This window comes from Gracilinanus agilis, chromosome 4 (genome assembly GCF_016433145.1).
Source record: "Gracilinanus agilis isolate LMUSP501 chromosome 4, AgileGrace, whole genome shotgun sequence".
NCBI classification, from domain to species: Eukaryota; Metazoa; Chordata; class Mammalia; order Didelphimorphia; family Didelphidae; genus Gracilinanus; species Gracilinanus agilis.
Genome location: NC_058133.1, coordinates 262,019,479 through 262,034,983, shown reverse-complemented (window position 1 = coordinate 262,034,983; position 15,505 = coordinate 262,019,479).

Here is a 15,505-nt window from a genome sequence, read left to right as displayed (position 1 = left end):
AGACTTTTTCCATATAAGATCAATAAATTGGGTCAAGCTTGCATGCCTGGCATCCTGTTTCTCAAGCAGCTCAGAAGTAAGAAATGCTGAATGACTGAAAAGTGACTGAAAGTAACTGCAATAGTAGCCTAATGGTTATTTATACTCTTATGCCAGTGGCTAAAGCTATTTACAAAGAAGGAAGCAAAAGAGTTTCTCTAAATTTCTGCTGCTTCATTATAAAACTAAATCACATTTTCATTAAAGTACATAAGACTGAACATCATAGTTCTCTTTCCATTCATGACAGTCCATTCTTTCATTCTTTCTAGAAAAAAAAGCAACTATATTTACAAACATAATTCAGTGGTGAGAAATCATTCCTATACTTCAAAACAAAGGGTTAAAATAGATCTTTGTTAGCAGTTACAACTCTAATTTATTACAGTTTGTGCATAGAAAAATTAAGCTCAGGAAGGGAAAGGTACAAGCACATATTAAGCACCTACCATATGCCAGGCCTAATGCTATGTGCCTTACAAATATTATTATCTCATTTGATCTTCACAACAACCACAAGAGGTAGGTGTTATTATCTCCATTGTACAGATGGGGAAACCAAAGAAGACAAAAGTCGAATGACTTGTTTAGGGTAACAGAGCTAGTAAGTGTCTAAGGCTAGACTTGAACGCAGGTCTTCCTGACTTCAGGCCCAGGGCTCTATGCACTGAGCTACCTTTTTGGACCCATATATCATTTGCCATATTTCCTTGTTCTGGGTCATTGTGACTCCTCTTATTTGTTATGTTGTCAAGGTATATAATTTTTTTCAGAATATTTTCTGTTTTTGTAAGTTTCTATTATACTATTTTGTATAAAATATGCTATACAGTTGGATAAATGTTATCAGTATGTATATCTTGAATGAAAACTGAAAATATACACTAAGCTGCAAATAGACAATCTAACAAGAGGAGAGTAGAATGGAATACACCCAGGAAATCATGTGGTAATTTTAATGACTCAGTTTCTCTTGAAACAAATGCCCATTTGGGAAAATATCACTCTTCTTTCAGTGATGATGTAGAACTAGGTCATGGAAAACCAGCCTCCAAAGAACTGAAGTTGAAGATTATCCAAAGAAAAATGGAAAGGGGGCAGCTAGTGGATAGAGAGCTATGACTGGAATCAGGAGGTCCTGGGTTCAAGTCTGACCTCAGACAACTTCTAGCTGTGTGACCCTGGGCAAGTCATTTAACTCTCATGGCCTAGCCCTTACCCCTCTTCTGCCTTGGAACCAATACATAGTATTGATTCTAAGACAGAAGGTAAGAGTTTAAAAAAAAAAAAAAAAAGAAATCTAAAAGGGAGGGCCTCTAAGTATGTCTAATGGAACCCCTAGGATGGATTTATGGGAAGATGTGGAAAAGGGGTGGCATAGGATGGGTAGGCATGAATGGAATGTGACTTATCTCATTGGTGTTCATGCCTCCATTAATGAGATCACAGATCCACTCATCTATTGCTTCTGAAATGGAATATCAGGATTGTGAAAAATACTCCAAAAAAGATCTTCAGTTGCTATCTCACTTACTAGCAAAAAGTAAGTGAAATTCTAATCATACTCCCAGTGGTTACAAATGTAGCCAGCCAACATAGTGCTGTTTTGTGACTCTTAATACATGATAATGTACTGGATTATTATGGTTATCTGTGCTGCTGTCTTCTCCTAGTAATTGAAAAATTCCATGAAGGCAGGGACCGTATGAGTATTTAAGCATATTCTCCAGGAGATGCTGTGTTAAGGAGCTGGGGAAATAACAATGAAAAGAAAACCAGTCTCTGCCTTCAGGGAGCTTATGTACTACTGGAAGCACACATTCACTCAAGAAGTGCATGATCATTTGTGGGGCGGGGGTGTAAAGCACTGACAACCAGGTGGGGAGCACAAAAGGATTCTCCTACTAGATGACACCTGGCCCTCTAGTTATGCTGTAAGCTCAGCAACAGATTCTAAGAGGTGCAGTTTAAGGAGGGAGTATATTCCAGACAAAGAGGACAGCTTGGGAAAAGAAAGGGAAGGGAAATGGCATGCTAAATTTGGGGAACAAGTGGGCCAATTTGACAGGAATGTAGAATGCAGGAAGATAAGTAATATGGGATAAATCTGGAAAGGTAAGATGAAACCAGATGGTGATCAAGTTTTAAAAATGGCAAACTGCATCTATATTTTAACATAGAAGGAAAAGGGTACCACTGAAGACTTTTTTTTTTTGTAAGGAATTTATTCCTACACAGAAAGAAATGCTAAACATGGAAGAACCCATGCACTTGTTCACAGGATTTACAAAATTCAGGAACTGTAGTTATAAAAAGTATGAGAGGTTAATATTTAACTACAGCTACAATAAATTGGGAGACACATTTAATTTGCTTCAAAACATAATACAGGGGCAGCTGGGTAGCTCAGTGGACTGAGAGTCAGGCCTAGAGACGAGAGGTCCTAGGTTCAAATCTGGCCTCAGACACTTCCCAGCTGTGTGACCCTGGGCAAGTCACTTGACCCCCATTGCCCACCCTTACCACTCTCCCACCTAGGAACCAATACGCAGGAGTTAAGGGTTTAAAAAAAAAATTAAAACATAATACAGCTTTGCAAGAGTATGTTTTAGATTTCATCTCAGCACTGCCTTATCTAACCACTCCTGGCATTCTGGCCAATAAAGAAACTTCCCCCAGAGATGAACCACTGTTGTTTTGTGGGAAATGTAGCTGCTCTACCCACAGGGCCTCTGGGGACCTTCAAACTTATTGGAATTCACAAAGTTGCTGCTGATCTTGGACTTATGAACCTAAGACCAGGAAAGAACAAATACAAAACAGATAACAGCCACATCTAAATGGCCATATGGGGGCCAAGTGGTGAGAGAGGACAATTGTTACCCAACTTTGGGAATCCAGTTGGAACCAGTATACATGATTCACAGCCTGAAAGGGTTTTCTAAGCCTTTTGATGAAAACCATTTACTGTGTTCTGGCTCAGCAGAAAATGAAGGGAATCTTTAGTCAAGTAATAAATATTTATTAAGATTACTGTGTGCCCAGTACTGTGCTAAGTGCTAGAGATACAAAGGAAGAAAAAACTATTCCTGCTGTTTCTGAAGAAAACTTCATATATAATACATAATATATATATATATATATATATATATATATATATATATATATATATATATATCAGTACCTACAGGACTTATGAGAAAGAATGCTATCCACATCCAGAGAAAGAACTGTGGGAGTAGAAATTCAGAAGAAAACATGATTTATCACTTGTTTATATGGGTCTAAGATTTGGAGTTTGGGTTTTAAAAGATTATTACAAAAATGAATAATATAGAGAAAATAAATTAAAAAAAAGTCAGTACCTGCAAGCCAAATACAGGGTCAATGTAAAATATCCATAGATGGGTAAACCCCTCACCAATGAGTCACAGCTGTGTTGCAGATTCCTTTAGCCATCTGGTGAAGCCTGAGGGACCCTTTTTCAGAATGATGTCTTGAAATGAATAACATAGGCTTGCAAAGGAACCAACCATATTGAAAGCCATCTCTTTTTCTTGATCTATCTAACCCTTACCTTTTTTCTTAGAATTAGTAAATACTAAGTATTGGTTCCCAGGTAGAAAGGCAGTAAGGACTAGGTAATTTGGGATTAAGTGGCTTGCCCAGGGTTACATAGCTAGGAAATATCTGAGCCAGATTTGAACTCAGGTCCTCCTGCCTCCAAACCTGGTGTTCTATCCACTGGGCTACCTTGATGTCCCTTAGCAAAATATTTTTTAAAAGTTTACAAATTCCAGAGTAAGAACCTCTGAGTTAGAGAATATCTATACATGCTCTGTAAAACCCACATTCCTGATAATTATAGAATCATGGACCCAGAGAGGTAGAAGACACCTCAAGGCCACCTAGTTCAAAGTACATCTTGAACAAATCTCTAGTACATCATGCCTCATAAAAGATAATCTGGCTTTTGCCCAACGACCTCTACTAACTCTTGCCTGGGGGCATCTGAAAGGCAGCCAGCTGAGAGAGGGAAAGGGCATGAGTTTTGTTAGGCTCTTCCCCTTCAAAATAGTTTTTCTCACTAAAAATAAGAGGAATAAATGTGTTCTCCTTTTTTCTCTAGGATTCCAGTAAGAAAAGAAAAAAGGAAAGAAGGGAAAAGAAAGAGACAGAGAGACAGATAGCATGGACAGGAGTCATGGACCAGTGTGGTTCAGTGTGTGGGAAAAAATCAATGTATTTGGAGTCACAGGACCCCTAGATTCAAATACTAACTCTGTCAGTCACACTCATATGACTTTGGGGAAGCCATACTCATTGTCTTTGGGCCTCTTTCCTCTTGTGTGATATGACGGAGTTGAACTAGATAGACTATAAAGTTCCTTTAAGTTTGAAATCTATGAACCCTGCCTCCTGGCTCTTTTCACAAAGACAGTGGAAAGTGGGCAAACAAAATAATTTCCAACTACTTGAGTGCAGGGACCGCTTCATTTTTAATTAATAATTTACATTAATAATTGTTTAACATTAAATAAATAAAATTTATATAGTCAAATAACTAATAATGATTTAATATTAATAAAATAAATACATTTTAAATGGAAAATAAAAATAATTTAATTCATTTTAAATTTTAATTCTTCCCAGACATACTAAGCACTTCACAAATATGCCTGCTGAGTTCAATTCAATGAGGGGGAGGGAGAAGAAGGAAGGTGGAGAGTAAGGGATAGGCAGGATAATACACACAGGGGACTCTAGACCCTGGGAAAGGATAAGGGGTCAGAAGAAAATCCTGGCAGCCCTTTAGAGGGTGGAAGAGGAAAAATAGAAACCTAACTAGATCTACAGCCTTTTTTATGGGGTCACTATTTTATCAAGGGTACAGAGAAGGCACTCACTGTCCTTGTGGTCATCAAAAGGGTCCATAATCTCCCCTCCCTCCCCTCGTGAAGATCCCACACAACCTGTAAGTAAAGGAAAAGAGAATGAAGAGAGACTCGCCTCATCCATTTGCTAGGAAATATAATGCTGTACAGTCACCAGCACAGATCCTGCCACCCAGCAGGTTGACCACCTAGATGTGGAAATCAGGCGTCCAGGCATCCCTCGAGATTACTGCAGTAGCAGCAGCTGTGGCTGCTTGGAGCCATGACCTGGGTTGCACGCCGGGGTATGGAGAACCAGCTTCCCAGTGATCCCCGGTCGGGCAGTCACTTCTAGACTGATCAGACTGAACCTGTGTGTGAGGAAGGGGCTAAATAATAACTAATATTTTTGTAGGGAAGCTAGGTGGCTGGAAAATCTGGCCTGGAATCATTTAGACGAGTTCAAATTCAGTTACATATTATCTGTGTGACTGTGTAAATTACCAAATTACTTAATCCAGTGGAGAAGGTATGGCACTCCTTTAGGAGGGCCCAGGCCGCGGGAGGAGGAACTGGGGGTAGGTGGGTCCAGGGCCAGCTTCGGCCCAAGCAGCACCGAGGAAGGAGGGAGGGAGGGGGAGATTGCTGTGAGGATTAAAGGAAAGGGGAGGAGACTCCGGGGAAAGAGGGGAGGGGTCATGAACGGAGGGGAAGTGGTGGGATGGCGCTGGTGGTGGGAGGCGAGAGGGAGCAGGTGACGAAATCTTTTCTGCTGGTAGAGGAGCAGCAGTTGGGGGAGGGGTAATGCGGCGCGTAGTAGACTGGGTCAGGGGCCCAAAAGGAAAATGGCATCCGCCAAGGGAAAGAGAACTGCTCGGTGGCGACTGCATCGCCACCACAGTCCTACAGCCTCCGGGTGAGACCCGGCCCCAAGGAGGGGTGGGAGGGGTGTCTTACGCGATATGCCCTCAGGGCATCCGGAATGACCCTCGGCAGCNCTGCTCTTTGATCCAGCCATACCACCACTGGGTTTGTACCCCAAAGAGATAATAAGGAAAAAGTCTTGTACAAAAATATTCATAGCCTTGCTCTTTTTTGTGGCAAAAATTGGAAAATGAGGATGACCTTTGATTGGGGAGTGGCTGAACAAATTGTGATATCTGTTGGTGATGGAATACTATTGTGCTAAGAATACTAATGAACTGGAGGACTTCCATGTGAACCGGAAAGACCTCTAGGAATTGACGCAGAGTGAAAGGAGAAGAACCAGGAGAACATTGTACACAGAGACTGATACACTGAGGCACAATCTAAACACAAATGACTTCTCTACTAGCAGCAATGATCCAAGACAATTCTACAGGACTTATGAGAAAGAATGCTATCCACATCCAGAGAAAGAACTGTGGGAGTAGAAATTCAGAAGAAAACATGATTTATCACTTGTTTATATGGGTCTAAGATTTGGAGTTTGGGTTTTAAAAGATTATTACAAAAATGAATAATATAGAGAAAATAAATTAAAAAAAAGTCAGTACCTGCAAGCCAAATACAGGGTCAATGTAAAATATCCATAGATGGGTAAACCCCTCACCAATGAGTCACAGCTGTGTTGCAGATTCCTTTAGCCATCTGGTGAAGCCTGAGGGACCCTTTTTCAGAATGATGTCTTGAAATGAATAACATAGGCTTGCAAAGGAACCAACCATATTGAAAGCCATCTCTTTTTCTTGATCTATCTAACCCTTACCTTTTTTCTTAGAATTAGTAAATACTAAGTATTGGTTCCCAGGTAGAAAGGCAGTAAGGACTAGGTAATTTGGGATTAAGTGGCTTGCCCAGGGTTACATAGCTAGGAAATATCTGAGCCAGATTTGAACTCAGGTCCTCCTGCCTCCAAACCTGGTGTTCTATCCACTGGGCTACCTTGATGTCCCTTAGCAAAATATTTTTTAAAAGTTTACAAATTCCAGAGTAAGAACCTCTGAGTTAGAGAATATCTATACATGCTCTGTAAAACCCACATTCCTGATAATTATAGAATCATGGACCCAGAGAGGTAGAAGACACCTCAAGGCCACCTAGTTCAAAGTACATCTTGAACAAATCTCTAGTACATCATGCCTCATAAAAGATAATCTGGCTTTTGCCCAACGACCTCTACTAACTCTTGCCTGGGGGCATCTGAAAGGCAGCCAGCTGAGAGAGGGAAAGGGCATGAGTTTTGTTAGGCTCTTCCCCTTCAAAATAGTTTTTCTCACTAAAAATAAGAGGAATAAATGTGTTCTCCTTTTTTCTCTAGGATTCCAGTAAGAAAAGAAAAAAGGAAAGAAGGGAAAAGAAAGAGACAGAGAGACAGATAGCATGGACAGGAGTCATGGACCAGTGTGGTTCAGTGTGTGGGAAAAAATCAATGTATTTGGAGTCACAGGACCCCTAGATTCAAATACTAACTCTGTCAGTCACACTCATATGACTTTGGGGAAGCCATACTCATTGTCTTTGGGCCTCTTTCCTCTTGTGTGATATGACGGAGTTGAACTAGATAGACTATAAAGTTCCTTTAAGTTTGAAATCTATGAACCCTGCCTCCTGGCTCTTTTCACAAAGACAGTGGAAAGTGGGCAAACAAAATAATTTCCAACTACTTGAGTGCAGGGACCGCTTCATTTTTAATTAATAATTTACATTAATAATTGTTTAACATTAAATAAATAAAATTTATATAGTCAAATAACTAATAATGATTTAATATTAATAAAATAAATACATTTTTAAATGGAAAATAAAAATAAATAAATTTTAAATTTTAATTCTTCCCAGACATACTAAGCACTTCACAAATATGCCTGCTGAGTTCAATTCAATGAGGGGGAGGGAGAAGAAGGAAGGTGGAGAGTAAGGGATAGGCAGGATAATACACACAGGGGACTCTAGACCCTGGGAAAGGATAAGGGGTCAGAAGAAAATCCTGGCAGCCCTTTAGAGGGTGGAAGAGGAAAAATAGAAACCTAACTAGATCTACAGCCTTTTTTATGGGGTCACTATTTTATCAAGGGTACAGAGAAGGCACTCACTGTCCTTGTGGTCATCAAAAGGGTCCATAATCTCCCCTCCCTCCCCTCGTGAAGATCCCACACAACCTGTAAGTAAAGGAAAAGAGAATGAAGAGAGACTCGCCTCATCCATTTGCTAGGAAATATAATGCTGTACAGTCACCAGCACAGATCCTGCCACCCAGCAGGTTGACCACCTAGATGTGGAAATCAGGCGTCCAGGCATCCCTCGAGATTACTGCAGTAGCAGCAGCTGTGGCTGCTTGGAGCCATGACCTGGGTTGCACGCCGGGGTATGGAGAACCAGCTTCCCAGTGATCCCCGGTCGGGCAGTCACTTCTAGACTGATCAGACTGAACCTGTGTGTGAGGAAGGGGCTAAATAATAACTAATATTTTTGTAGGGAAGCTAGGTGGCTGGAAAATCTGGCCTGGAATCATTTAGACGAGTTCAAATTCAGTTACATATTATCTGTGTGACTGTGTAAATTACCAAATTACTTAATCCAGTGGAGAAGGTATGGCACTCCTTTAGGAGGGCCCAGGCCGCGGGAGGAGGAACTGGGGGTAGGTGGGTCCAGGGCCAGCTTCGGCCCAAGCAGCACCGAGGAAGGAGGGAGGGAGGGGGAGATTGCTGTGAGGATTAAAGGAAAGGGGAGGAGACTCCGGGGAAAGAGGGGAGGGGTCATGAACGGAGGGGAAGGGGTGGGATGGCGCTGGTGGTGGGAGGCGAGAGGGAGCAGGTGACGAAATCTTTTCTGCTGGTAGAGGAGCAGCAGTTGGGGGAGGGGTAATGCGGCGCGTAGTAGACTGGGTCAGGGGCCCAAAAGGAAAATGGCATCCGCCAAGGGAAAGAGAACTGCTCGGTGGCGACTGCATCGCCACCACAGTCCTACAGCCTCCGGGTGAGACCCGGCCCCAAGGAGGGGTGGGAGGGGTGTCTTACGCGATATGCCCTCAGGGCATCCGGAATGACCCTCGGCAGCTTCCGTCTGGCGGGCGGGTCTGGCACGGTCACCTGGAACGTGGTAATCAACTTAGCCACGCTAAAGATTCTTGAACCCCGGAGCTAGCTGGACGTCCCTATCGGTTGGGAAGAGTACAGTACTTGGGCAAACGTGTGGAGGATGGATTGGAGAGGGAAGAGACTAAAAACAGAGACCAATTAGGAGGCAATTACACTAGTCCGAGGTGGTCGCACTTGGAGATATTGACCAGACTTGGAGACTGGATGGCCAGGCCTGTGAGCCGCTGAAGAGTTGAGGATAAGGGCAGTGGATTGCATAAAACTGAAAAACTTTTTAATTGTTTTTTTTTTTTAAGCTCTTACTGGGTATTGGTTCTAAGGCACAAGAACAGCAAGGGCTAGGCAATGGAGGGGTTAAGGGACTTGCTCAAAGTCACACATCAAGGAAGTGTCTGAGGTCATATTTGATCTCAGGACCTCTCATCCTTAGGCCTGGCTTTCAATCACTGAGCCACCCAGCTGCCCCTTGACAAGCTTTAGCATGAACAAAATCAATGCAACTAAAATTTAGAAAGAAAAAGTTGTTAACCAGGGAAAATCTTTATAGTATAACTCCAGTAAAGGTCTGATATATGTGTATTAATATAGATACAAGGGAAATTGATGCAAATAACAAACAACAAGAGTTCAATAGATAACTAATAAAAGATATGAACAGAGGGGGCAGCTGGGTAGCTAAGCTCAGTGGATTGAGAGTCAGGCCTAGAGACAGGAGGTCCTAGGTTCAAGTCCTTCCTCAGACACTTTCCAGCTGTGTGACCCTGGGCAAGTCACTTGACCCCCATTGCTTATCCTTACCACTCTTCCACCTAGGAGCCAATACACAGAAGTTAAGGGTTTAAAAAAAAGATATGAATAGGCAGGTCCAAAAGAAGAAATGCAAGCTATTAATGGCCACATAAAAGAAAGCCCCAAGTTATTAATAAATAAAATGCATATTAAACACTGCTAGTTTCACTTTGAACCCATCAGATTGCCAAAGATGATACAAAATTAAAATGATCAGCAATTAGAGAATCGCGGGGACAGTAGGCACATTAGCATGCTGCTAGATGGTAATATATGCTGGGCCAAACCACTCCAGAAAACAGCCAAAAGTCATATAACCTACAAGACATAGGCCCCCTAAAAGTCAAAGATGTTACAGCTCACAGTTTCATAGACAATCTTCTTTCTTGAACTTCTTTGTATTAAAATAATTCATGTTTGCATTAAGTTTAATAATAAAAATTAATTTTTATATATAGCCACACATTTAATATTTTAAGAATAACTTGTGAATGTTCATATCCAGAGAATGAATTGAGAAGTGGAAACATGAAAGACAACCTATATATTTTGCCAGATGATCCCTTGAATTAAATAGATACATACATACATAAAATCAAGGCAAAAAAATGGTCCATAGTGTCAAAAGTCACAAAGAAGCAACTAGGTGGCTTAGTGGATTGAAAAATCAGGCCTGGAGACAGGAGGTCCTGGGTCAAATGTGGTCTCAGACACTTCCTGGCTGTGTGACCCATAGCAAGTCATTTAATATCCATTGCCCAGCCCTTACCACTCTTCTGCCTTGGAATTGGAATGGGATACAGGGTCCCCAGAACAACCCACGTCTGTAGAGCAGTGATGGTGAACATTTTAGAGACTGAGGGCTGTGCCCTTCCTACCTCAGAGACTTAGTACCATGCCTTCCCTATCTCAGCCAGGGGAGGGAGGAAGTGCTCCCATTGGGCTGCTGGGAAGAGGGGTGGGGGAAGTGAAAAAATGTCCTCAGGTGAGGTGGAGATGGGGAAGAGGGCAACTCAGCCTCCCGAGTACCTCTGGTTTTTTAGTAACGAATTCTGGCGGGTAACAGTGCACGTGTCCATCAAGAGGACTCTGTGTGCCCTCTTTGGCATCTGTGCCGTAGGTTTGACATCATGTCTCTAGAGCCATAATGGCAAGTTTATGGCACTCTTGTCAGAGAGGGCACACAGAGCTCTATGGCACTAGGCCACCATCCTTTCCCAACTGCCCCCCTCCCACCTCCAGAGTTTATTACTAGAAAGGCAGGGAGGCTCTGGTGGAACTGTTCCCCTCCTCCTCTCCCCGATCCCTGATGACATTTTTTCACATGCACCGCCCCTCTGCCCAGCAGCCCAATGGGAGTACACAGAAGGTAAGGCAGGCAGCTCACAGGGGACAGAGCTGGAGGGGAGCAGAACACTCAGGCCACTTTCACTGTGTGACCCTGGGCAAGTCACTTGACCCCCACTGCCTAGCCCTTACACTCACTCTTCTGCCTTGGAACCAATACATAGTATTGATTCTAAAATGGAAGGTAAGGATTTAAAAAAAAAAAAAAAAAAAGGAGTAGTGAAGAATTCCTTTGTTCCAGAGCCCAGGAATAGAGGTGGCTGAAGAAAGCCAACCTAGGTATCATCAAAGGGACCATAGAATTATCAAAAGATTCTCTAAGAAGTGCATTTCCTTTTGTTTTAGCATGGATGCATACCTTCTGTTTGCAAGTCAAACACCACTAGATTCTATACCTTTGCTTATACCCCAGACACCAAGGTACCTCCCATAGAAATGCCACCCAATCCTCCTAGTTTGTTCTCCCCACCTCTCTTCCTAGTCATGTAGTCTCTGTTTCTTTAAGGTATAAAAATCCTGAATCTCTTCTCCCCAGCCTAGGCAGACTTCACCTGCACCTACATCCAGGCCATTCACTCAATTAATTCCTCTATTTTTAAAGATTTGTTGGAGTCAGAATCTGGTAATTCTTTAAGTGGGCACCCTCACAGACCAGATAACATCGAGCTCTCCCACAGCAGAACCCATGCACAGTATCGATTCTAAGATAGGAAGTAATGGTTTAAAAAAAAAAACTTACAAAGAAGTTAAGAGGGAGAAAACCGAGGCGGGGAAAGGCCATCAGGTTTAGCATCTGAGATCTGGTAACCTTGGAGGGAGCAATTTCAGTGGACTGGTGGGAGCAGAAGCCAGATTGAAAAGGGGTAAAGAGTGGGAAAAGAAGAAGTAGGGGCAAAGCTTTTGAAGCTTTATTTTTGTGTTGTTTTTTTTGTTGTTTGTTTGTTTTGATAGGAGTTAGCTGTGAAAGGAAAGATTCAGCATGATAATATGAGACACTGTGGGGTGAAGAGATTTTTTTAAAGAATTGGGGAGACCTGGGCTTTTATATAGTAGATGAATGGAGACTCAAAATGTAAAGGGATGGGAAGTGGGAAGTGATGCCAGATGCAGGATCCTGGGGGAAATGGGAGTGGATAGGATCAAAGGCAGAATTATGGGGAGACGTTGGCTATAACTCTTCTCCAAAGACAAGGTAAAGGAGAGGGAGGGTTTATGTAGGAGTTTTTTTTAAACATTTATTAATATTTATTTTTTAGATAAGTTAACATGGTTACATAATTCATGCTATTACTTTCCCCTTCAACCTCCCCTCATATCCCCCCTCTCATGGCTGATGCATATTTCCACTGGTTTTAACATGTGTCATTGACCTATTTCCAAATTGTTGATAGTTGCATTGGTGTGGTAGTTTCGAGTCTCCATCCCCAATCATGTCCACCTCAACCCATGTGTTCAAGCAGTTGTTTTTCTTCTGTTTCCACTCCTATAGTTCTTCCTCTAAATGTGGGTAATGTTGTTTTCCATAAGTCCCTCAGAATTGTCCTGGGTCATTGCATTGCTGCTAGTACAGAAGTCCATTACATTCTATTTTACCATAATATATCAGTCTCTGTGTACAATGTTCTTATGGCTCTGCTCCTTTCACTCTGCATCAATTCCTGGAGGTCTTTTCAGTTCACATAGAATTCCTCCAGTTTATTATTCCTTTGAGCACAATAGTATTCCATCACCAACATACACCACATTTTGTTCAGCCACTCCCCAATTGAAGGGCATCCCCTCATTTTCCAGTTTTTTGTCACCACAAAAAGCGCAGCTATAAATATTTTCGTACAAGTCTATTTATCTATGAACTCTTTGGGGTACAGACGCAACAATGGTATGGCTGGATCAAAGGGCAGGCATTCTTTTATAGCCCTTTGAGCATAGTTCCAAATTGCCAGCCAGAATGGTTGGATCAGTTCACAACTCCACCAGCAATGCATTAATGTCCCAGTTTTGCCACAACCCCTCCAGCATTCATTACTCTCCCCTTCTTTCATTTTAGCCAATCTGTTAGGTGTGAGGTGATACCTCAGAGTTGTTTTGATTTGCATTTCTCTAATTATTAGAGATTTAGAACACTTTCTCATGTGCTTATTGATACTTTTGATTTCTTTATCTGAAAATTGCCTATTCATGTCTCTTGCCCATTTATCAATTGGGGAATGGCTTGATTTTTTATGCAATTGGTTTAACTCCTTGTATATTTGAGTAATTAGACCCCTGTCAGAGTTTCTTGTTATAAAGATTTTTTCCTAATTTGTTGTTTCCCTTCTGATTTTGGCAACATTGTTTTTTTTTGTACAAAAGCTTTTTAGTTTGATATAATCAAAATCATTTATTTTACATTTTGTAATTTTCTCTAACTCTTGCTTGGTTTTAAAATCTTTCCTTTCCCAGAGATCTGACAAGTAAACTATTCTATGTTCATTTAACTTATATATAGTTTCCCCCTTTATATTCAAGTCATTCACCTATTTATAGTTTCTCTCTTTATATTCAAGTCATTCACCTATTCTGAATTTATCTTGGTGTAGGGTGTGAGATGTTGATCTAAACCTAATCTCTCCCATATTGTTTTCCAATTTTCCCAACAGTTTTTGTCAAATAGTGGATTCTTGTCCCAAAAGTTGGGCTCTTTGGGTTTATCATACATTGTCTTGCTGATGTCACTTACCCCAAGTCTATTCCACTGATCCTCCCTTCTGTCTCTTAGCCAGTACCATACTGTTTTGATGTCCACTGCTTTATAGTACAGTTTAATATCTGGTACTGCTAGGCCTCCTTCCTTCACATTTTTTAAAATTATTTCCCTTGATGTTATTGATCTTTTGTTATTCCAAATAAACTTTGTTATAGTTTTTCCTAGTTCAGTAAAAAAGTTTTTTGGTAGTTTGATAGGTATGGCACTAAATAGGTAAATTAATTTGGGTAGAATGGTCATTTTTATTATGTTAGCTCATCCTACCCATGAGCAATCAATGTTTTTCTAATTGTTTAGATCTAGTTTTAATTGTTTGGAAAGTGTTTTGTAGTTGTTTTTGTATAATTGCTGTGTTTGTTTTGGTAGATACATTCCTAAGTATTTTATATTGTCTAGGGTGATTTTAAATGGTGTTTCTCTTTCTACCTCTTGCTGCTCTAATGTGTTGGAAATATATAGAAATGCTAATGATTTATGTGCATTTATTTTGTATCCTGCAACTTTGCTAAAGTTGTTGATTATTTCTACAAGCTTCTTAGTTGATTCTTTAGGACTTTTAAAGTAGACCATCATATCATCTGCAAAGAGTGATAGCTTAGTCTCCTCATTGTCTGTTTTGATAACTTCAATTTCTTTTTCTTCTCTAATTGCTACTGCTAGTGTTTCTAGTACAAAGTTAAATAATAGAGGAGATAATGGGCATCCTTGTTTCACTCCTGATCTTATTGGAAAGGCTTCTAATTTATCCCCATTGCATGTGATTCTTGTTGATGGTTTTAGGTATATACTGTTTATTATTTTAGGTAAGGTCCTTCTATTCCTATACTTTCTGGGGTTTTCATTAGGAATGGATGCTATATTTTGTCAAAGGGTTTTTCAGCATCTATTGAGATAATCATGTGATTTTTGTTTGTTAGATTGTTGATATGGTCAGTTATGTGGATGGTTTTCCTAATGTTGAACCATCCTTGCATTCCTGGTATAAATCCCACCTGATCATGGTGGATGATCCTCTTGATCACTTGCTGGAGTCTCTTTGCTAGTATTCTATTTAAGATTTTTGTATCTATGTTCATTAGGGAGGTTGGTCTGTAGTTTTCTTTCTCTCTTTTTGATCTACTTGGCTTTGGAATCAGTACCATATTTGTGTCATAAAAGGAATTTGGTAGGAATCCTTCTTTGCTTATTATATCAAATAATTTATATAGTATTGGGATTAGTTGCTCTTTGAATGTCTGATAGAATTCACTTGTGAATCCATCAGGCCCTGGTGATTTTTTCTTAGGGAGTTCTTTGATGGCTTGTTCAATTTCTTTTTCTGATATGGGATTATTTAGGTATTCTATTTCTTCTGCTGTTAATCTAGGCAATTCATATTTTTGTAAATATTCATCCATAACTCCTAGATTGCTATATTTATTGCCATATAATTGGGCAAAATAGTTTTTAATGATTGCCTTAATTTCCCCTTCATTAGAGGTGAGGTCTCCCTTTCCATTTTTGATACTGTCAATTTGGTTTTCTTCTTTCCTTTTTTATTAGATTGACCAGTACTTTGTCAATTTTATCTGTTTTTTCAAAATACCAGCTTCTAGTCTTATTTATTAATTCAATAGTTCTTTTACTTT